Here is a 24,876-nt window from a genome sequence, read left to right as displayed (position 1 = left end):
GTGCCAGGAGTTGGACTTGATGATCCTTATGGATCCCTTCCAACTCAGGATATTCTCAGATTCTATGATTCTACCCTGCAGTAGCATAGTTTTTAATTGAGCATAACTAAAACAGCCCTTGGCTAAAAGAATTTGAGTTTCACCACGCTTACAGCATTTTCTTCAGATGCAAAAGACTACACAGCCAGAGCCATCACAAGTGAATCACTGCTAAAGAACTGAAACCAACAGTCAGCAATAACCATGTTTAAATAAAAACACATACCAAGCAGGCAAGAATCTTGACAAGTTTGAAGAACCCTACCATTGCACTTTAGAGAAGGGTAAGCAGCACACGCTAGCCTTTCTGATCATTAAATACATCTTTAAACAACCTTGATGGTAAAGCACTAATGAACTTCAAGCTGAATCCAAATGTTAAAGCAAGCAAAAAACATCACACCGTCCAGTCCTTTGCAAGTTTTCAGATTCTGGTCAGCCAAACACCAGAAATACACTTCTTATGCAGTTCCACAAACAGCTGCAGCTGACTTTTTAAAGGACAACCAAATCACTGCTGCTTTAAAACAAACCAACCAACCCCGCTCCCTAAGCATCATGAAAAACAAAGTAAAATCTAATGTATCATATTTGACTTTATAACACCAAAATACTACCACTGCTGATACCATCCCTCCGAACTGTGGGTGATGCAAAAGTTAATAAAAGATTTTACAGAAGTAGAAGACACCAGAGGGAGAAGGAAAAGAGCAAGCCCGTAAGCTTACTGCAGGTTAGCCAGTATACTGCAACTTCCCTACTGCACGTTGTCAACATATGGTAAATGTAAGATAATATCCCCCTCCTCACGTAGACATGAGGCGACCTGATTTTACAGTAAAAAAGAGCACGTACCAAAGGAGTGCACTAGCAGTGCAAGTTCATGCAGTAGTTCTTCATTAACCTACATATATGACAAAGCCCAAACATAAACGAGCAATTAATGTCTGTGTAACTACTTGAGGCAACGTACAACTTGCACCCTAAAGAGCAAGTCGTTCATCTTTTACAGTATAAGATGAATGAATTTTCTCTGCAGTTGCTGAGTGATTCTTGGTTCCATACAACAATATTGTGAATCAACCAAAACTGAGCTAAGACTTCTTTTTAATGTTTTTCCACCCAAATGCTGAAGCTCCATTAAAATGTTAATTAGTGCAATATCTAAAGTAAAGGGAATGAAGAAGAGTTTGAAATTAAGACCTCTAAGAAGCAAGTTAAGTGCTTTAGCCTTTTTGAAGCAGCTAAACTAGTATCCAGGTTTTGCTAAAAGAACAGCAGTACCTAAAATACAGCGAAAAGATGTAAAATCGAGGGTTTCTTACAATGCTAACTATCTTGAAGTAAATTTACTTGGGTTTCTGGTGAATATTTAGATCAGCAGTTTGAAGCTGACAGTGCAACGTTTTAATTGCAAGTTAATCAGTTGAACTATTCAAGCCTGCATTTCCAAGGGGAACAGGTGATTACCATTGTATTTAGCAGCAGTACAAATCCCAGTAATACTAGGGGCTTGGCAGTCTGGTTCAGTTCATACTTTCAAATATTACGTCACAAATGGTGGGCTTCAGTTACAGCACCAGAGAACTGGCTTTTGATACATCTAGAAAACAGTTACAAAAGCTACTCTCAACTTTTTTTCTGCAGACCTATCCTGCATACAGATTTGCCAGGCACATTTTGAATTCCTGAATTCTCAACAGTTCTCTCGGGTAAGTTTTCGAACACTAAATTCACATGATGGCTATGTAGATGTCTTGGCAGCAGGGGCAGTTTGAGCAATATTTGCTCTCAGCAGCTCGTTCCATGTTAATCCCTGTTACTCAGCCACGTAGATAGTTCTGCTGGTGTAAGTGAATGCCTGAAGCAGAGACTGTTCATCTAGTTGATGAGTAACTCAAACTCTGTTGAATTATACAAGCAGAAGATGAAGAAACACTGCAAGCCAGCCTTTCTAGAACTGTGAATACATGTATACAATCCATGCTCACCTACTGGGAGATCACTAGCAAGCACTTACTTCTGTTCTCCTGTAATCCAAGAGTTCACTTGGTTTCAACTATGATTAGGAGAACTCAAGCACAAATACACAATCATCTCAAACAGTTAAGTTGAAGATCTTTTCAAACATCCAGTTTCAGGTATGCTTAAGACAAAGGCCACCAAACACGCTCCAGTCAAAATATCCAAGTATAAAACTTCATATGTGATTTTTATCAGAACTAAGAAGGGAGATGATCTTCAAGAGTTAAAAACGTATTACACTTATACATTAGTGTTCTTAAAAAACATCAAGACTACAAATAAGAATTGTAAGTTGATTGTAGGTTGGGACATGTACTTTAAACAAACGTGCTTGTTGGGGCTGTTAGGACTTTGTAGAGCGGAGTTTGCACAAGTCTTTAATAACTGTTATAATACACTACATCCACAATGCCAGATAAATTCTGAACACGCATTATGCTATCCATGGCGCTTCCGGAGTAGCGGATAGAAGATATGTTCTGATTCAGCCTGGACCTGAGTTTGGTTGTTTTTAATTGCAAAGGCCAGAATCTGCAAGCATCCATCTTCCTGACAGGGATTCGAACTCAGCTCTGGCACACCAGAGTGATTTGCAGAGGCAACATGAGAATCCCGTTCACTGTTAGTGAAGTGCCTATCTTTTGAATGCATTCTTATGGAGTATCCCCATGAGGTAAACTTATTATCATCTTGCTTGTTAATTTGATAGGCGGCAGTAGCTAATGAGTCAGTTTGAAGTTACCCATCCATTTGTTGCCTCTGTGAGCATCTGGCCTTCAAATCAACGTTTAAAAAATACAGTCACTCCAGGTGGATTACTGAGGCTTCGTCAATATCCCTCTGCTTCAAGCGAGCAGAAATCACAACCTGAGCACTGTCAAACATTCTGAGAAAGAATTCACCACGCTTGTGCTTCATGATGTTATCAAATGACATCTATTCAGGAGTCCTCTGGACTGAAATGGCATGTCCCTTAGCCACGGCACATCCTTCAACAGCACCTCACTTAACACCGAAGCCAAATGTCTCACCCTCTCTAGCTACTCCAGCAGTACGAAAAGAACATGCCGAGTTCGTCAGACCTTTCCGCAGCAGAAAAGCAAGGTGTTAGTAAACTGCAGCATTATTCAAATTCAGAAGTAAACTTGGGAATAAAAACTTGCTCTGTCAATTATGAAATAAGAACGGCTTAGCCCTTTCTTGCTAAGCCATTCAAAAAAAATAAATCTTAAGACCATAAAAAACTCTTACAGAAGCAGTTCTCAGCAAAAATCCGAGAAAGCTACAGATCGGTCAATTCTGTAGCAAGTGCGTGCATTCAGATAAAGAACTCCCACTGCTACAGACCGCAAAATATTGTAGGATGAAGAGGTATAGAAAATGTGACATAATTGTCTTGTTTTACTGCTAGGATACAGAAGTTGACCGTGCTCCAAAGTGCCCTAGCACTAGGATAGAGGCAGGAAGTCTGACAGTTTTCGGAGTGACACCACTGCAAGTCTCTCAGAGGAAATGCTCACAACATGGAAGAACAGCTTCTCGGCAGAAGACTATCGTGATTAATTTGTCCATGAACAGTCTTCAGTGATTTTTAAGCCAGCTAACAGCTAGAGTTCCCAAAGGTAAACTTTTATCCAGGTGGAGAATCTCACCTAAATTCACTGGCTAGCAATGCACTGGGTAAGCTTTTGAGTGAAGCCTGGCTGCTAGAACCACTGAAGCACTGAAGAGTTACTTGTCCTCAACACCACATCTTCTGTTCCTGCTGCACCTGTCAAAGTTTAAACCCTGCTTCTACAGCACATCTTTCTGTACAGAGCCTGTATTTAGGGCAAATATATCCCCACAGGATTCTCAAAGGCACAACAGCACCCTATTTGCCTGTGAGGGGAATTAAATCATCACAGCTGTATGTATGACAACAAATCCCATTTTTGCCACCTTACATGTATAATATACACAATCTTAATTGGGACAAGTATATATAAAAATCTAAGAGGAGTTTGAGTTCCATAAAGCGGAGTGAGAAATGAGCAAAAAGATCACACAAAAAACAGTATTTCAGTTAGCACCAGATAGGGAAAATACAGCAAGATTTCACTAACAGTGATACATTTTTCAATGACAGAAATCAACTTGTATCAAATCTGTAAGGGATTGAATGGCTTTTACTTTCTGTATATATGATGCAGACTTGCCCTCTCTGAAATAATATAAATGATGTCCTTATTCCTCCCCCATTTCTTAGGATAAGTCTTCACATACCAGTGAACTAAAGGTGAGCTATCCTAGCACATTTTTAAAAAATGCTTGAACACCGCTGATGTTCCTGTGCAGTTACAGGAAGAATTAAGTTATCTGCCACTTGGTAATGTGACTTAAAAAAGCCACAAATAGATCCATTTATAGGTTTATGCACAAAAGGACTTCAATGCAAAAAAAGGTCATTCAACACCATAACAAAATCACCAGGCCTTTCAAATCAGTAACAGAGCACAAATATTAGCACTTAGTATGTTACAGATATTTCAATGCTTACTGCAAAGCAAACTTGGAAAGAGAGAATTCAAACATCTGCTATGTCAACTAACAAACACACAAACACAATCTTGCAAAAGAACTAAATTCAAATACTTAAGTAATACAGGAACTGGAGCCTCCAAATAGGAATCATTAAGATACATAGTTATTTTTATGCCTCAATTAGTTTTAGAACCTCATTTTTTCCTTCATCTCTACCATGCTAAGAAATTTTTCATACCTATTAGCAAAGTTATTTCAGTAACAGTACTGTAATAGTGTAAAGAGACTCGTCGCTTAAAAAGACACCTTAAAAATTTTAAGTGTGTTCATCTGCCTCGAACTCTCCTTGGTAATACAAACTGATCACCTTCCATACTCAGCCCAGTTCAACTGATCATTTCAAGTGAGGAACATAACGTGCTTTTAGGAAGTCAGTTATAACCCAATGCTTAAGAGAAGCAGCTGATTCAACGTGGTATGTGTTGATAGACTCCCATACTGTAGCAGGATCGATTATAGTTTAATCCCATGGTATGTACTGTTCAATCCACAGTGTGTTACAGAAAGTTACGTTTCAGACCACAGATGGCTCTTCAGATTACATACAAGAACACGATACTGCCCCCTGCATTTTTATAGCATGCTCTACTTTTTCTATATGTTAAAGAAGCTTTCTAAGAAAAAATCTGAAGACTAATCAAAAAATTACTGTCTCTAGGAACTGCAGAGTGAAGCAAATTTCCGTTACCTTTTTTTCTGGCAGCAGTCTCCAGTATCGTTGCCTGGACACATGGAATCTTTTTCAGGTATCTGCATTGAAGCTATCTGAACTGCTTCACTTGTCATCTAAACAGAGGAGTACTTGGCAAGAAGCAGTCATTTCGCAACTTGCAAGCTTAAATACTCGAATAGTTTTGTCCAATTAGTACTGCAACTTCAGTTTGACAACAAATCAGTTTGACTCACTTTTAATCAATATGGTTTAAACTCTTTTGATTTACAATGTATTTTAATGAAGAAGTTTCAAATATATCTATTGAGGCAATGACTGTTTTAATTTTGCCACTACGCAAGTGTTATAATACATGTTGAAATATACCTGCAAAAATTCAAAGGGCAATTTTAGCGATAAGAATGTTAAAACTAACATGCAAAAAGACCATGCCAGTTCACAAGAAATCAATAGTAGAGATGGGGCTCAAGGGCTTACAGGCAGTCGATGCAGTTATGAGAGGTCTACACAGACTTGACAGCAAAAAGGATTCCGGGAAGCAAGCATGTTAATAATTCAATGTTTATTTTATGCTATTCATCAGGTCAGACATCAGCTGCAGGCAGTTTTGGCTAACAGATTAAGACACCATCTCCAGTTCCACAAAAGTTACTGCTCCTACACCACTGCTGGCTGCAAGACACTGCCTTGCTGGGAATGCCACCTTCACACCACAATGAGGAAAAGAACACGTGAACTGTAGCAAGGGGGTAGACACCCTACAATGTCATCCTGTTTATAGAGGCAGCATGCCAAGATATTTTAAAATTATGTATCTAGATCTTCCAAGGCTCACATCTCAGTCCTACCTCTTTAGAAAATGTCAAGCTTAAGCTGTATGTATGCTATACCAGGTTTAACAAACTGTCTGGACTAAACCAGGTATCCGTAAAAAAAAAGGGGGGGGGGGGGGGGGGGAGGGAAATAAGACTATCCCTTTTGTGAGCCGTAATTAAGTATTCAGGCCTTTGCAGAATGATGACTGAAAGAATTTGATCAATTTAACAGTTTAAAAAGCAAAGTAAACATTCAGCCTGGGGATTACATAGGTAATTCAGTAAAATCTACAACCTAGAAAAAAGAGAACCACACAGGCACAACAAATAAGAAACAGTTATGTGAACAAAAGCCTGCTGACCTGAACCTTCAAACAAGTGCTGAATTCAGCAAAATAAGCGCCAGCTTCAGTAGTTCTGCCTAACTCACTGCCCCCACAAGACTGAAGGGCTAGCATTAGGCAACCAGCTGCCTACATTAGGCACTACTTGTACTTTGCAGTTCCCAAAACATTCATGTCCTTCCAACTCCACATGAAGGTCTCCACCATCTGTTTTCCAGCTGGACACTGTGTGAGGAGGGGAATACAAGGCCACAATCTGCTATCTGTAAGGAATATCTCTCTCCATTCTTCTGAAACACCTTTCCAGCTCCTCCTTCTGAGAGCCACGAATATGATGCTAGCACAGCCAACAGTACAGTCCACCAACACTCTTCCTGAGACTGGTCCCACCAGAGGGAACTCCACTGTCTGCTATGCATTTTATCTCCCCAAACCTAGTTACACTCTCCATTCTTGCCTTGGGGGCTGGGAATGATACATTTTATTAAACATTTTATTAAACTGTGCATGGAAGCTGAAGGCAATGGCGTCACCCTGCTGACTGATGTTAATACTCCTACCACTTGATCAGAGCTCTAATTTGCAGGGAGATGACAACCGTATAGGTGCTTGAAGCTATGGCTTTACTGAAATAAATGCACCTACCATTCCTTCCAACACCTACCCTCTGATTCCACAGTTATTCCCTGATATTTTCAACTTGACTGAACATGGCATTCCAGCTATAAATGCATTAAAGAGAAATTCCAACAAGCTCAGCGCAGGACCTTCCGCTAAACCAAAGATGGTTGCTTACACGCACGCTTTAGTAAGACATTCCATTTCGTATCATGCAAATTAGTATGTCGGTTTTAGAAGTATGAACACCTGTACTACCGAAAGCCAGCTTTGCATAGCAAACACTAGTTACATGTACCAACTTGCTTAACTGTTTGAGTTAGAGAACACAGACACGGCTAGCTTTTATGCACCTGATCATAACGAATGTCCACAAAATTATGTGGTATTTAATGCTTAACTATTCGTAATATTCTGCAGGAAAAGTATAATATGCAAGAAAACTGACAAATGAGAAGTAGATCCATTTCGCAAGTCTCAGTATTCATGCTTTTTGCCATCTGATCATGGACAATTTTGAAAGTCTTACCTTGAACGCAGTGCAAAAGTCAAATTTCTTCCAGATCTTTGTCCTTCTGATAAGGATTCACTTTAGAGACTCTTCCTTGTATATAAGGGGGTGAATAAACCGGAAGAGCCTCTGAATCTGAAAGTAGTAAGATGGAAGAATTGACCAATTTCTTTCCTGGACAACACATTATTCAAGCAAATCCATAGCTCAAGAGCTGCTTAATAGCAACTTCTTGAGGGGAACCAAGAAAACACACAAACCACTGGAAGCAGTGAAGTTAGTCAAGAAGTTCCTACTTGTAATCTTCTGCTGTATTACCTCAGACATGAATGCCTTTCATTTCTTAGAGATAAAATGTATCAGGAGATTTAAACTACACCATTCAATGGCCAATACCTGCCAAAAAAATCATAATCTGCACCACCCTCAAATAGGTGTATTGAAAGTCATTTGTAATCCAGGAATACACTGTGAGAGTGCGAGAGCCTGCACATGCTTACGCGTGCATGTTTAAGAGAAAAGAGGATGAAAAAGCCTGGAACATTAACACAATCATTTACAAGAGTATATACAAACCCTGGACTCAATAGAAAAGGACTAAAAGTTGGGGTTCAAACTTAATCTCAACTACACAAACCATACCAAAGAATCCTGTCACTAGCTACTATAGATTTCTGTAAAAGCCAACGCAGAAAGACACGCAACTATTCACCAAAATTACCTTGCCAATAAGAAAGAAGCTAAGTTGCTTTCCTCACAAACTCACGAGCAGGGCTATCACAGTTAAGCCCACCCTGCCTAGACATATATATCAGTATACATTTTTGGTAGCGTGGATCTGGCTAAAGCTTTCCATTTTCAAGATGCCCGTGTGTAGGATCTAGGATGAGTTTCTCTTCAAAGGCCTGGCAAAGAGGGAACTGGACTAGTCTCAGTGAAACCGTCATCATTTGCTTTTTCAGCATCTTTCTTCCCCAAACCAACAACTTTAAAGGCGACGCGTTCCGCATATTGCTTAGCTTTACTTCAAGGTTCAGAATAATGGGTGAAGGCAAGTGAGCGAAAAGGTACATCGGTCACTATAAAGTTCTAAAACAACTTTTTCAACTTAAAGAACATTTTTTTCTTTCATTCTTAGATAAAATTATGTTATTCAATGAATGTACCTTGCTTATTCAATGCTTACCCAATAGGTACAGATTTCAAGTAACTAATGATTAATATCAGACATTTGTCAACAGGAGTAGCTGATCTTGTCCAAGTTATTTTATTTAGCAGCACTGGAAATACATGCCAAAAACTTTTCAGCACACACTCTCCCATTCCAGTTTATGACCCAGTCTCTTGCTTTCCCACTGTGCTTCTCAGTAAAGAGACTGGCTCCATCCACTTGGTATCCATCCCTGTAGATACCAGAAGTTTGTTACCACCCTAGAGGACCAAAACTGGGCATAATATTAAAGATGCAGTCTGGGAACATGTGGAACAAATGCCATTTAAAGGGGAATAAAGCTGTTGGTTTTCATCCCTGCCTGACTAGATTTCTGACCCTAGAAGCAGGACTTGGCACGTGTCCTTGCCGAATTTCATAGATTCCTACAGGCCTGCTCCTTTCTGAGTACCACCTCTGGATGGCCACCCTGCCTCTGAGGCACCTTGTTCGGTGTCTGCCACAAACCTGTTGAAGGTACATCCCATTTCCTCCTCCAGATCACTGACAAAGATGTGAAACTGAGTAGGTCACAGCAGACCCCTGAGGAACTGCTCGTAGCTGGTGTCCAGGCAGAGTACAAATGATCAACTGATACCCTTGGAGCCTGACTCTTCAGCCGGTTTTTCACTTGTCTTCTCATCCTCCCATCCAGACTATAAATAGGAGTATGCTGTGGGACACTGTGTAAAAAAAGCCTTGCAATAGTCAAAGTGACATGCACGGCTCTCCCCTCAACCAGAGATCTAGTCATTTCATCACAGAAGGCGGGCAGCTGGTCAAGCACATTTTACCCTCGGTAAATCCACACTGGCTACTTCCAGCCTCTGTTTTCAAGGGCCCAGAAACATTTTGCTACAGGTTGACATAAACTACTACTTGATAATGCTACCCAAGCAAAGCACTAAATGTTTTTAGTGCATGAAAAAGCAAGTTTTATTATATAACATAGCAAGGATACTTGAAACCATGAAAAAGAAAAAAATCGAGGTCTCCAAGCTCCAACAATTTGCAGAATTCAGATGTTCCAAAGCCCAAATATAAGGATTCAGTGCATAAAAATAAGCTGGTCTCAACAAGCTGAACACAGCCATCAAGCAACAGAGTTTCTGATTAATTTTCAAGGTGTCTAGCAACAAGGCAATAACAGAGGATATAAAAAGGAAAACCTGATATTCCTAACTCCACTGAAAATTTATAACAGAAACTGGTAGCAGAGAAAGGGAAGAGCAAAAGTAGCTGCCATGAACGGCAAGTGGTCAAGAAAACCTATGTGTTTCACTACGGACATCTGAAAAAAAGTATCTCAAGTTCAGATTGCTTACATCTTTTCAGATGAATTGACTTCCTTCCATACCGTACTGAAAGCTAATCCTTCTTAATGAGACCTCTGTACTTGAACAAATTCAAGAACTCCTGAGCACAAAGACAAAGAATGCAAACCATAGTTGATACCACTGAAAACATGACCCACGTTTCACCCAAAAGTCTCTCTTAAATTCCCCAAAACTGGTGCTCAAAGCAGGGACCAGATAAGCAGCTCTAGCTCCACATTAAGCAGTGAACAATACCAACAGTGGATGAGCAGAGGCAATTCTCTTATCCCCAACGAAATCTGCAAACATGACAAGAGACAAAGAAAAACCTCTTGGCTCCCTCAGGAACCTTCCGACAAACTCCTCACCGTGACCTTTGCTACGTAAAGCTTTGCTTTCTGCTGTATTCTCATGTGCCTACAGAATAAAGATCTTCTTGTCAGCAAGTGTTGATATTTAATTAAACTGGAATGACCACTGTGAGTGCAGTCATATCATCACCCGTAGCAGCCTATGCATTTGGGGAAAATCCAAGAGACGGCATTCATAATTTAGTCATAATAGAGGTTTGAACATCAATATTTAATTGCATGTTCTTTTACTTTAGTATGACAGTACAGCTGGTGACACTGCTAACACTGTCAGTTTACATATTTCCAGTATTGTCTTCTCTTTACATTTTTCTCATTTAAATAAAATTTAAGATCTCTGATCATGTAACCTGACATTGTTTCTATCCTGAGTCATTTATTAGAGGAAGTTCAGAGCCATGTGACAAAACTCCAACTACCTGCAAAGAAAGCATCAGCAGTAACATTCCAAGTAAATTTACGACTTCCACTGGCAAGTCAGTCATCGGGTATCCAAACCATGAGCCTTAACAACCTGTGTCAGTAAGTATATCTTAAGAGAAACTCCTTGGAAACGTCTCAAGATGCAGTCTTGCAACAGTCTGCCTAGGCTGAACTGATAGTGCTATAAACCCACCTCCCACCGCCTGTCCTCTTCTACTCCAACCTGTGCATTAGCAACTGCTCTCATATCCTCATGCGGTTCCAGAAGCTAACCCAAAACAAAATTAAGCTCAGTGATACCCAGGCAACATGCACACATCACCTAAGTCTCACTCACCATGAGCAGAGACAAAGCCAAGTATCAGCACGAGGAGGAAGAGGAGCACGTGGTCGGGGCAGAAAACTGCGGAACTACAGCATCACTGACTTCCTTAGGTAATTCCGTGAGAGCCTCTCCCTTAAGCAAAGTCAGGACTGCAGGTGTATTTCAGTAGCAAATGCCGAGCACATGCAGAAGCCTAAGAGAACTCCCTTTTTCTGCACTGGACTAGCACCAAAAAGCAGTGAAAAAAAATAAATTTAAGGACCTTTAGCTAAGAATACCAGATGCTCACCAGCTAGGCAGCACGTAACAAAATGCTGTTTGGGCAGAGAATGAACTCCCAACGAAGAGACAAAAACAAAGCTAGATTGTGTACATTAAGCAAGGCAGCTTCCAAGATGTTACATCCATTGTTTTTAAACAGCTGCAAAGAAGTGACAACAGTGCCTGGCTGACAAAGGAAGCGGATGTGTCTAGTGCCCAGCACTGCCACCAAGGTAGCATTAGACTTGCAGACTAGAAATTCAGAAAGAAAAAAAAGCAGCTTTGACTGAATTATATGCTAGCTGCTTCTTCAGCTGTGCTGGGTTTACTTCTGTCCTGTCCATAAGGGTTTGAAGGCACTACACTTAGGCAGTGAAACCAAACAATCTTGATCGCTTTTCCCTTCTCAATGGAAAAAGGACACAAGATCATTTTAGCCCAGCCTAATTTTCCTTCTCTTCTCTGAACACTGCAGTCAGATCCAAGTATGTCTTTTCTGTCTCCTAAAGACCTAAAGACCTTCAAGGAATCTTTGCTTCCTTGGACTGAGATGCGAGCCTACCAGTACCACGACACCTCAAATCCATACCAAAAACATGCCATGCATTAAGTTTTCCTCTATCTGTACGACTTTCAAGTTGGTAGTTTGCTGTGTTGTTGTTGTTTTGTTTGTTTTTTAATAAATACTATTCAGGGGAAGAAAGCTTTCAACCAAACGCAGGGAAAAAAAGCCCTATGGACTGAAGATTCTTCCCCCTCCCCAGTCCTGTCTCAGGAAGGAACACAACAGGAGAAAGTGAACTCGAAGAAACCACGTCAACAAAAATAAGGAGAGAGAATGAAAACTAAACACAAAGCAGCTCCTCCCTATCCCCCAGCAGCACAGAAGTCAGTGGTCAACTTGCATTTGCTGATTTTTACCCCTGCCAGTATCAAGGAGTTGTACCTCCATCCACAAGGCCAACCACCCTGGTAGGACTGGGGCAGCCAGCAGAACTTAGTAATAAAAGGCTGCTGATAAAAATCTCTCACATGATGAACAGAAACTATCAGAACACACAGCCCAGCACTAAGGTAATAAGGAAGAACACTTGGATGAACTCTGCCTCCCCAGATAGTCTATGGACTAGCCTATTTCTCAGCACATTTATTATCTCGGTTCTTTAGAAAGTATTTCGGTTTTCTTATGTATTAGAAAGAATATTACGTTTGAATTCCTCTCCTGTTTCATATTAGTTTCTCTCCTTCAGCAGTAGTATCGGACTTTGACCCAAGGAAAGGAGAGGATAAACACTGAGCAGAAAGAATCAACAGTTCTGACGCGGGAGCACAACAACCGTGCAGAAGGCAGCTTGCCCACAGGTAGGCCAGGGTCACTGGTCCTGGTTGTACCAGGGACAGCTGAAGACGACAACTAGAAAGTGACAGAAAAGGACGATGGAGATTCTGACAGAGCATTTGAGGGCCATTACTTACTCTGGAGAGGCTTCAAGCAGAAATATGACAACCCATGACAGGTCTGGCATGCCTGCTTTGTGTGCAGGAGCTTCTGTTTTAACCAGACCATCAATAAACAAGCCCTATGGAGGAAGGGACGATATGGTAAGGTGCATTAAGATGTCTTCCACATCAGCTTCATGTTCTTTGTGGAATTGACAAAGAGCCAGGTTTCATATCTGGACAAACCTTTCTAAAAAAAAAATTTCTTTAGTTATGGAATTGTCACCCCATTCTTTTGTTAATACCCAACAAATTTAGTTCTGATAACCCTGACCAAAATGGCGAAGCAACAGTGAAAAAAGATCACTTCAAGTGACTAGTTCTTCTCTAGCCGTACTTGGCTTCTGCACAGATGCAGAAATACAGAAAGCTTTTTAGGTTGAAAATAACAAAGTCATCAAAAACATCTGAGAATAAGGTATTTTTCAAGGACAATATTTTCCAAGAATAAATTAATAAAGGGTTTCAAAAATACAGTTGCAGAACAGTTCTCCCAGTGACATTTTGTGACCATGTCATGGGCAACAACAGCACACGAGCTCATTTCAAGGATCTGAACCTACACCGGAATTGTATTCCTTCCCCTCTGACTCCGTAGGTTGAGCCCCATTTCACTGCCTGTTAGAGAAGTTATTCTGACAATCTCTACCACTGCCCCCTCCCCTGCAAAAGTCAGGAGATTCTAAACTGACAACATTCCTTTTTTCTTGAGACTAAAACAATACTGTAACGGTAGTCAAAACCACACAGCGAGCTGTTATGGTTAACAACAGCTACTATTTTGAGATCATTACATATTTCAGAGTCGTTCTTCTCCGGCCTGGAGTTCCTAGTGTTTTTTTTTTTACTCATATAAAGCAAAAGAAAAAAAACGCACATAGAAAAGCACAGATGTGGTTTAGCATAAGGCATAACAGAGAGATAACAGACGAGAAGTAAATTCTATTGTTTCACTATGAGATACAGGTAGGATGCAAGACATCACCATCACTGTGGCAGAGTCCTGTTTGCTTGTTTGTTTTTCCTACATCACATGCAAGTCAAATCGTTACTTCCGTTGTAAAATACAGAAAAATGCAAAACTGTAACTTTCACCATTTATCAAAAACTGACAAGCTCTCAGATTTGCCTGCAGAGGAGACTGCACAGCTTTTTGACTCTAGCAAGTGCTGCGAAACCGTCTCATTCCTGTGCAGCCACCCACAAAGGTAGTAGTGTGCTTGTCTTTTCCTTGGTCCCACAACCAACTATTCAAAGAAAGCCACTTACACTGCTTCCAGTTTCTTTACAGTGTAAGGGCGCCCAGAATCCAAAGGAAGGTTGGCTGGAAAACCTCTCACAAAACAAGCAATTGCTCCTATTAAAGCATCTTTTTCATGACAACGCCTATGAACCCCTGGGTCATCCTTTAAACAGCAATTCAATTATGGTGCACTTACAGAGGATTTACCAAGTAAGTTTCACAAAAAAAAAAACAACAGTATTAGCTCTAGCTATTACTTTCACAAGATCATTTGCATTTTGCATGTACAGGAATGCTACTACTGGAAGTTTTATGCACAACCACACACTACTTCAGAACAAGTGCCCCTCAGAGCATCATCAGCCCCAGCCCAGACCTCCAACGACTCCAATAAACTCATCCAGCAGACTAAGGGAAACAACTGGAAGCGACAAATCCACACTGAGCAGTGTGTGTATTTTAGTATCATCAGTACCACAACAGTGGTTTGGGGGTTTTTAATAAAAAACACACTCTAAACAAGCACATCAAATAGACATCTTTTCAGAGGAAACAAAGTGAGACAAGAAGTCTCTTGCCTCGTGTCTCCTGGAAAAGAGGTGAAGACACAGAAAACATGATAAGCTGGCAAATGGGTAAGCAGCACACCTGAGGAGCCAGGTCAGTACACCCAGGGTACTGGTCCCACCAGTACTGGATAAACTTCCTATGGATGCCTGTCAACCCCATCTGTAATTAGGCGCTATTAATAAGTTCCTCGGGGGTGACGCTTCAGCTCTGACTCAGAACACCCCGAGCGAGATGCGCTTCGATCCCAGCAGAGCGCACGGGGCGCTGGGGCTCCATCGAGACGGACAGAGCTTCTTGGCCTCCTGAGGCGCCGAGCCGATGGCTCTCCAGGTGAGTCCCTGGCGGCTCTGTTAGCTCTGGGTTCGAGCACTGCAATAGCTGAAAAGGGAAAGGCACTTCGGGTTTGCCTTGCCTACACACGTTAAAAGCAGCACCCCCTTCTCTTGAAGTCAGCTATGAGCATTTCTTTCTCAAATGGCCCACGGAGAATCCAGCTGATGCCAGGCAGCAGGCACCAGTGCCTGCAACCAGTACCATAGCTGAAGCAGGGGCTGGTGCATGAACAAGCAGGCAGAGCACCTTCTCACTAGGAAGACAGATTCCTTTGGGGAATCAGAACAAATAAAACAAGTCCTTTATTACTATTCTTCAGTGCTTTGAGTATAGACGCACTTAAAATAGAAGCGAAAAGAACAATTTCTTCAGCTTTTATATACTGAAGACAGAACTCAGCCTACCGTCCACTCAAGCCTGAGCACACTACTTCTCAGCTGCAAAGTTTCAAAGCATATTACGAAGTTTCAGCAGCTTTTCAGGGTCACGAGAGTGATCACAAACAAAAACTCACTCTCCCTCCAAATCCTAATCCACCATCCTCAAAATCTAACCCAGCTGTACTCTAGGCATCAACACACCGTTCGTCTTCAAAACCCTCATTCAGGACCCAGAATCATGGTCCAAAGCTACTGGATGTGCCGTGGGTATTACCAGCCTCACATTTGGTGTAATTAGCATGTCAGAGACTCTCAGGGATTTCATCTGTCTTACAGAAGAGAGATTTTTAGCTGCCATTAAGAGGAGTTGCCATTGGAAGTATCATTTCCTACCTCTAGACAGGTTGCCTTGAACACTGGGGGCAAAAAACAAAAATATTTTATCTCTTCTAGAAGAAATTCAAATCAGTGTCAAACATAAAAAGGCAACAAAACAAGAGCTACCATTAATGGAAAGATCAATAAAATACACCCATAGAAAGCCAAGTGTTGGCTTTCCTCCCTCACCCCCCAGCAGTCTGCTGAAACTGGCCACAATTCCTAAGTTAACACCAGGGTAAATACTTCAAGAAATAATCATGTTGTACAAGCTTTGCAGAAATAAATAGTTGGATCGAGGAAAGACAGCCCATCCAAACTGGTGCCTCTTGAGGCCAAGTGCTGCAGAGTTCAGCTTTAATACCGGTAACATCCTTCCATGCACAGGTATCGTACGAATGCTCCGAACACATAGAAATACTTTCAGGGCTTGCTTGCAACATTATACTTTAAAAAAAAAAATAAATCCAACCACAAGACAGCAAGCCACAGGAAGCCAGGCTTCATAAACCTGTTGCTCACACGGCTACTAGTTTCATTCTTGATTAACTGAAGTAAAACCACGAAAGAGCCGCTTTTCAGAATTTACTGCAGCTGTAATAGCAGTCATTTTAACACAAAACTGCAGAACCAGGGACAATCACTTGGGAACCACAATTCAGGTACCATTGAAGAAAAACAAAAACCTTATGTGGAGAGCAGGGGGCAATTTCCACAGGCCACACAGCAGCACTTTGGAGGCAGGAGAATGCAGGATCCAGCCCCATGTGTACCTCGACACCCTCCGCAACGCTCCAAGCTGCCTCAAGCAGTATATCCACACCAGCGTTTTAGTTTGGATCAGTAGCAGACTTTCAAGGAAATCTGAGTCACCCCACTTACTGTGCTTTGGTTTGCATCTCAGAGCGATTTCTAAACACAAGACTGGCCACCTCTCGGATTAACCTAAACCAAAACTCCTGGAGAACACCTAGTACCCAGCAGGGTTTGGGGTATACTCAGTTCACAGAACCCGAGAACAGCTCGTCTGGAATAAAACCCCAACAACTACACATACAACTGTGGACACTGGGTCTATGTAACTTGGTTCCACCCTACAGGTCACCTTCAGCTACAGCTCGCTGCTTGATCATCTAAGAGACCTTCAAGCAGCAATAACTCAGCCCATAGGCTTCAGCTGCCAACACCCCCCTCCTCAGCCCTAAAAAGGGCTGCACTGGGGATTTGAGCATTTCTTTTCCTAGAGTAACCACAGCAGGAGCGTTGCAGCACTCATCTGCTTTTGCTTCCACCCCTTTGTACTCAGGAGTAGCAAAAGCTGGTGGGACACATCTAGGAAAGCCTTCTGATTAAAAACAAAAGGCATTTCGTGCATCACTCACATCTCCTGTAATACCTTTTATATAACAGCAAAAACACAATTCAATAGCCCACATCAATGGCTCCGCTACAGCTTGTGGTAGGAAACGAAGCACGTGCTCAGTAACACTCAGTACTTCTCGCCCGTCATCTCAGCCAGCAAAGCTGCCCAGATAGGAGAGAGTTCTCCTGGTGTGGGAATACGCTAATGAACACTTTCTGAGTGTATTACAGGATTACCATAGTGTACATGAGTTTCAGTTTCCTTGTCTCAGTTCTTTAGCAACAGTTCTATCATTTTAGATTTCTCTTTCCAGTCACCCACTTCTCTTTTGCAACCCAAGCTCTTACATGCGAGGTGCTGAGTCTCAAACACAATACCTGGCTGACAGAACCAGAGGAGAACTGGCAAACAGGCCACGGCAATAGGGCATGAATTGCACACAATGGTCATAAAATTACAATAAAACATTACCTCCTCTACTCAAATCCTCATCAGCTTAATCCATTAGCTCCTTGATAAAAACAATCAGTTCACACGCTAACAATGCAGAGCCCTGTTTGCTCTGCGCTCGGTAAAGGTCAGCTTCCTGCACCGGGGTGCACACAAAGCCGCTGAGTTACCGAAGGTGCTGTTTTGTGTTAGCACACACCAATGCCCCGAGAGCTACCAGGACAGACTGCTGCTTTCTTCTGTGACTTAGTCAGAAGTCTGTGGTCATTGACTTGTCACGCGTGTCATCATGTCGCACACTACAGAGCCATCTTGAGCTCCCCAGTAGCCTGGTGTGAAACACCCTTAAGCGAACTGGCTGTTGTCATGAGCTGAATTCCTGTTACTAGTGCTCGCGAGAAGAGATTTAAGCACCTAGTCGTATTATTTAGATGTAAGAAATCTCAACGAAAACATCATTTCCCACCAGAAAAGCTGAGAACCTACACCACAAGCCAGTAATGTAGTATAACCATAAAATGAGGAACTGAAGTAATGTTAATGAGAAACTAACGGTGCACGGGGAAAAAGGGTAGTGGGTGACACTTGTCCTAGCAGAACAATACCTGGGCCTGAATTACTTCCTCAGATTGTACAAGTGGCTGCAGCAGCCGAGACTGGGGGGTTCCCTTCTATCAATTCCTACGCTAAAAGCACCTGCGTGCCTTCTCTCCCAGCGTAAGCGTTCCCAAGAGCCAGAAGACTGACTGCCCCTGTGCTGACTTGCAGCCCTTCTGTTTCACAATGCCAGCAGTGCCTCAAGAAGCTGAGGTGAGCTGAACAGCCAGAGGTCATCCCCAGCATGGTCATCCCATGCAAAACTTTTCAGACCAGTTTTCTTTGTGAGTGCCACTCATTATCAATTCCTCAAAACTTGTTTGGCTTCAGCACAGGATACTGCCGCAGGTACACACTACCTCACTGCCTCACCAATCCCACAAGCACACTACAGGACCCACGAGCTCCCAAACACTCCTCAGCTACAACATTTACATGACAGAGTTGAAATTCCCCACACTAGAAGCGATCAGTCTTAGAGTCTTGCCAGGTTTCAACCAGTTTGAAGTCTCCCATGCTAGATATCAGCCCAAGCCTGAAATGCATCGGCCAAATAGCTGAGGAGTTCACAAGGCTGTCTGTTAAACAGTTTGGATTATGTTTTTGGAAACTCAGCATCCTTGTTCTTGCATCAAGGGCGTGTTTTTCATTGTCCATGCAGACAATCTCTCCTTTCCAAACTCTTACCATCTGACATTGATACGTTTTTTAATTTAGAATCTGCAATGACATTATGTCAGATATTGCACCTGAGCTCCCTGAAGATTACATGCATGCTAGATGTGCTGAAGACCCGGGCTAAACCAGAGCCCTCCTGAAGTTTCATACAACATTTCTCTTGCCTTCACACCACCAGCAGTTAGGCAGTGAGGGAGAAGCACCAACAGTTCACACCCTGTACATCTGTAAGCCAAATCTTGCAGATGACCAAGCATAAATCAGTGAAGCACAGAATGACAAAAGTGACAGGCATGGAAGGAGCCAGGGCTGCAAGAATTTTGACTTCAACAGTTTTCCAAAGAAATCACCATTGCTTCCTTCTGATTTGGTGAAAAGACCGACATTCAGACCAAGGCTCTGGGGCTGCTAAAAGGCCCAAGATCTGGAGGATGCACCTTCACAGAGAGGTGAAGAGAGGCAGGAATGAACCCAGAGATATGAGAAAAACTTGTTGGACAAGGTAGCAGGAACAAAAAATATAAAGAAAAAAGTAAAACAGAGCATACTTGGTACTAACACTACAAGGTGACAGGCAGAAAGGATCGGTATTAAAGAAAAAATCACACACAGGCCTGCAGGACCTATTAGGTACTTGCTCCCCATGGCTCACACATGGAGCCTAGAACTTAGATTCTTTTAGCGAGGCTTTCCCTTGCATCTGGGGAGACCGTGCCTGCAAAAACCAGCAGCTCGTCATCTTCCAGAGCTGCCCGAATACACGAGCTCTCTTTTACTAAGCTACAGCAATAGGCCTATGTGCCACGTCTATGCAGCCCGACTGTAACGATGAGCCAGGAGATGCTGCCACACAACAGATTCCAGTCTTCAGATTTTTGGGGGAGAGGAAAAAAAGGAAACATCCTGCTTCAATGACTGATATTCATGATTATAATATAGATGCTCCAGACTGATTTTTTTTTATTATTTTACATCCAATATTGAGTGGATTATTACAAAAGAGAAAGACAGTATAAAAAGACAACACATGTAAGAAATATTGACCACTCTCAGTCGCCCCCTCTGAGAAGAGCAGTTCTTTCATTCAGGATCTTAGAAGACTGTATTCAGCACTCAAACTTCACAAGCTTTAACTTCAACTGTGACGGGTTCATATTTATGCAAGGCAGGGTCTCAAGCTGAGTAAGAGAAGTCAGGAGCCCACATTAGCAACCACCTCTGGAAAAATGGATGTGAACAAACGAGCACCCACCCGATGGTAATTCCACACCGGAGCTGAGGGGGCAATTACATTACCCAGGGTAACTACTGGGGGCGAGGCTACTCTCTGCTTTCTGCAGCTCTCAGCCTTTCTAACTGACCACCTCACAGCTACTGCAATAAAAGATTGGTTCTACACACTGCCCCCAACTTCTTTTCTCACCAAAAAAAAGTCAGATACCTACTTCTTTCCTTGTCACTTTCCGTTTTGCCCTTCACAGCCCCTACAGGTGTCTCTGACCTACTAATGCCTGAAATTCCTCCAAGACTCCCAACCACATCCTTCAAATATGCAAGGCCTCCTCCTGTCAGCCTCACAAAAAAGCCACGTGCTATATATACAGCCCGCTCCACACAACATTAGTTCAGTATCCCCACATATTGATGTTCTGTGCCTTAATTAAACCACATATCCCATAAGACAACATCCTCTAAACACCTGTGCCAAACGGGAGATGAGGGGCTGTGGAAACAAGCACATGCTAACACAAACCTGCAGAACACACGATACACAAATGCAATTTCTCCTCATTTCCACCTGAGCCAAACAGCCTTACATTCCAACGCAGAGCATTTTTTCACAGATCTCTGGCCCTCAAGTGTTTTATGCACCAAACGTCCTTCAAGCACAACCATATGCCCAGGACAGAAGACTTCACACCTTCTAGATGCACATACTCACATTAGTATAAAGGTATATCTAATACACAGGCATAGACACATCCCAGCCCCTGAGCCCACGTGCACGGGGCTTGTCTTTATCAGAGTGCTTTTAGTTAGCTCCTGATCAGTCAAGACCATTACAAGCACTAGTTTCAGCAAAAGTTCACGTTTAATGGTCAATTTACTCACTGGAACAAATAGAACAAAATATAGAGGAGGAAGAAAAAAAGAGCCTTTAACAGGAACCCCATGACTGTTTTGGTAGACTCTCTTAATCTGACAGTATTCCTAACAGTGACAAGTTCCCTCATCTTCAATCACTTTTTTTCCCAGTTTCCACGGGCTGCCGCAACTGGGAACTTCTCCCCACACCAAAGGGAGCACAGGATGCCCATCGCCTCCCACCTGCTCAGCCCCAGCTCACTGCCACTCCCCCCCCACCATTTCAGCTTTCCACATCTGCGGCCAAAAGGCCTGCCTCCTCTCTCTGTAGTTCCCACTAACTCAGCACTATGAAAATTCCAGTTTCCCTTTTGCGCAAATACCATTGCCCTGGTACACACATGGACGCACAGCCTACGGGAAGCTTCGCCCTGTACAAGCACAATCCCCACAAACTCATCCTACCCCCGCATCTTTCCAAACCCACAGAGACCTTTCAATGCCCCCGCTGCTCATTTCTACTTCTAAGCATACGGCCAAGTTCCCTCACAGCCTCAATCTACAGTAAACCGTGGCAATTTACCCACAAGAATAAAGCATTGATGCCCTTACAGACAGAAGCTTACACTGCCTGACATCACCAGTACGGATGGATGCCTACAGATACCTCCCAGCACATGCACGGCCTTTTCTCCAAACAGCACCATTGTGTCTACAAGATATGGCAACTGCCGTAAGTTTTCCAATTTGTATTCCATGGCTCAGCCAACAAACATCCAGGCTTCCCATGTTGTCACAGGCAGGCCAGCAGCCCATGGCTCCTGCCATGCTCCCGGGGCACAGACCGCGTCGCTTGCTGCCCTGGCCTGTCCCAACACACACGAAGCAGGGCTCGCTCCGCTGGTGACAGCCAGCCATCTCTCTCAGCCCTCGACAGGAGCGCCCGACAAACCAACTTGCATGCAGCTAAGCACATGCATGCCTCTCTGTCCACATACCATCTCCTATTACACACGAAGGTCTCGCACATTACGTCTAACCGCAGCGGCCACCAAACAAAACAAGTTCAGAACCTTGTAGGAACCTGTTGCCACCGTGCCTGGAAGCCGGACACGGGCTTGCCGCCCAAAGCCTCCTCCTCCTCCACACCGTCCAGAAGCCACACAGCTTATCCCTTCAGTTCTCACAACACGTCCAGGATTAGCTGCCTACCGCTCCCAGGTGTACAAGCCTTCGCGTACCACTACCCCCAAACACGTGTGCCTTCCCATGCCGCCTGCACCCCTAAGGCACGAGCACACCCCGGGCACCATGCCCCTCAGCCCCCCCCACCAGGCGGCCGCCCCCAGCCCCTCAGACGGCTCCCCCCTTCCCCCGGCCCCGAGCTGCCCCCACCCCCGGCGCCGAGCCCCCCGCCCGGCCCCAAGGGCCCTGCCCCCAGCTTCCCCCCGACCCCCCCGCACCGCGCAGGAGGGCCCGGCTGGCAGGGCAGCTCCCCCGGCGGCCGGGCCCTGCTCCCCCGGCGGCGCCCCGCCGCTCCCCGCCGGCCCGGGCCCCTCTCCCCGTACCTGTCGGCGGAGCGGCGCCGGCGGCCCGGCAGGGCAGGGCAGGGCAGGGCACGGCAGGGCAGGGCCCGTCCCGCGCGGTGCGCTGCGGGGCCCCGAGGCAGGCGGCGAGGCGCAGCCCGTGAGGCGCAGGCCCTCAGGCGCGGCCCGCCCCGCGCCGGCCGCCGCCGGCCGCAGCCGCCGCCCGCTCGCGCAGCCGGAGCGCCGCCCGCAGCGCCGCCATGTTGGGAGCCCCCGTCCCGACGGCCGCCGCCGGCCCCGCCCTCCCCCCCGCGCTACGTCACGGCCCCCCCCCGAGCCGCCCCCCCGGCGATCCCGCCCCCCTCCCCGCGCCCGTCCCGAGCCTGCTATTGGCTGCCGCCGACGTCGCTCGCCCCGTTCCCGCCCCCCCCCCGCCGTCATTGGGCGCCCGCTCAGCTCGCGCTGGAAAGCCTCGGCGCCATTGGGCGAGCCGCGAGCCGCTCACCCGCCGGCCCCGCTGGGGAGCGTCCCCCGATTGGGCATTTCGCACCCGTCTCGCCAGCTATTGGCCGCCGCTCTCGTCCATCACGGCGCCGGCGCGCGCGGCGCCTGCCTTTCTCCGCACTTTCTTCGCCCGGCCTCGCCGCCTGGGCTGGCCGGACGGAAGCGGCTGTCAGGCGGCGCCCCCGCCCCGCCCCTCCCCGCCGCCGCAGCCTCCCCGCCCCGCCTTACCCGCGGGCCATTGGCTCCCGGCGCTGCCACTCCCCCGCCACCTCCCTCGCCCCGGCCGCCGCTGCGCGGGGTGGGCGGGAACCGGGCGGTGGGTGCCTCCTCCCGATTGGCTGCTTCCCCTGTCAATCCGGCCGGGCCGGCGGGCCCCCGGCGGAGCCGCGGCGCGCGCGCCGCTCCGCGCCGCGATTGGCCGCGCCGCGCCTGCGGGGAGGGGAAAGGTGCGCGGCGCCCCCCCGGCACGGAGGGGAGGGGAGGGGAGGGGGGAAATGCCCGTATGTCCGCGCGATGACATCACCGGCAGCCAATCAGGGGGCGCGGGGCCGGCCGGCCGGGGGGCGGAGGCTCGCGCCCGCCTGTTGGGGCCGTTGCGTTGCGTGTCCGGTGCTTCACGGCCATCAGCCCCCAGTAGCTCACAGCCCCCGGTGCCTCACAGCCCCCGGTACCTCAAAGACCCTCAGTACCTCAGCCCCCCGGTACCTCACAGCCCCTCAGTACCTCACAGCCCCCCGGTACCTCACAGCCCCCCCCCGTTACCTCACAGCCCCTATTACCTCACAGCCCCCGGTACCTCACAGCCCCTCAGTACCTCACAGCCCCCGGTACCTCACAGCCCCCCGTACCTCACAGCCCCTCAGTACCTCACAGCCCCCCGCTGTTCCCAAGGGGCAGAAGCCAGCCTGGGTCACCCCCGGGACACCCAGCTCCCTCCCTGCCACCCCATGTTGGGTTTATGCTGGCCACAGAATGGGCTCAGAGCGGCTGTGTGCCCCTCGGCTCCCCCAGCCCAGCGCTGCCCGTACCAGTACCGGTGGCACACGGGCTGATCCTTTGTGCCCCTTCACCATGTGCTGGGGTTGAACGGGCACCGCGGTCGTACATGGGGCCATAGGTCGAAACTCAGCTTACCTAGCGTTTTTATTGATCTGTCTCAACTTTTCTGGAGCTTTGGAAAAGCCCTGAAAAAGCCTGTAACTTGACAATAGGCCCCCTCTCTCTTCCACACAGGCGCACAATGGGATTATTTCCCAGAGTTACATCCACAGTCCAGAAAATACGCAGCTTTTAGCTTTAAGGTCATTGACACGCACACGAGATAACCCTTGCCTGGCACTCCAGAGGCAGTTTGAGCAAAGGTAACAGGAGCTGGAGCTGTGCTTTCTGCAGGTCCAGTGCACGTATGCTGCGAGGAGGAGGTTGGAAGGGGCACGCAGCGTGGTAGTGCTGCTTCCCGCAGCTCTCTGCCAGCCGGCAGAGTTGATGGACACTGAAACCTCGATTGCCTCAGAACAGATGCTCACAAGCAAGTTCGGAAACAGAACACTGAGACCACGGATCGCCCTCTGCCATGGAAGACTTGCTAATAGACAAGCTAATTTGAGTGCCCAGACCCGGCTGCCAATCAACCTAGTTATCCTTGCCGTGTCCACATGATCTGGGAGACTCAATATACTTTTATACACCTCACTAGGAGTTTGTTTTCTTTTTGTTTTTTTTTGGTGTGTGTGTGCCTTTCCTGAGGCTTACTTC

The 24,876-nt window shown here is 45.5% G+C and overlaps 1 protein-coding gene and 1 long non-coding RNA gene across 10 annotated transcripts in view; one reads left to right on the top strand and one right to left on the bottom strand.

The window, feature by feature from the left end:
- Positions 1 to 23,479, bottom strand: part of PPM1B (protein phosphatase, Mg2+/Mn2+ dependent 1B) — a 58,620-nt gene extending 35,141 nt beyond the window's left edge. Inside the window, exons 1-3 of one of the 9 annotated variants that reach the window (XM_066993794.1) lie at positions 22,660 to 22,910; positions 7,627 to 7,743; positions 5,336 to 5,686 (exon numbers count right to left, since the gene is read on the bottom strand). The gene's annotated coding sequence lies outside the window, so the exon portion shown is untranslated. Of the gene's footprint in view, positions 1 to 5,335; positions 5,687 to 7,626; positions 7,744 to 22,659; positions 22,912 to 23,122; positions 23,267 to 23,349 lie in introns of those variants that run through there. The other 8 variants (XM_066993796.1, XM_066993795.1, XM_066993800.1 and 5 more) reach the window with 8 other exon arrangements.
- LOC106031476 (uncharacterized) lies at positions 1,237 to 6,968 on the top strand. Its single transcript, XR_007160938.2, has 5 exons — positions 1,237 to 1,751; positions 3,476 to 3,686; positions 5,306 to 5,393; positions 5,904 to 6,069; positions 6,698 to 6,968. It is a non-coding gene; the product is annotated as an uncharacterized lncRNA (long non-coding RNA).
- Positions 23,480 to 24,876: the final 1,397 nt, after the last annotated feature.

Source organism: Anser cygnoides, chromosome 3, assembly GCF_040182565.1.
Source record: "Anser cygnoides isolate HZ-2024a breed goose chromosome 3, Taihu_goose_T2T_genome, whole genome shotgun sequence".
NCBI classification, from domain to species: Eukaryota; Metazoa; Chordata; class Aves; order Anseriformes; family Anatidae; genus Anser; species Anser cygnoides.
The sequence above is the reverse complement of the archived record's forward strand: the minus strand, read 5'-3'. Positions and strand labels throughout refer to the sequence as shown.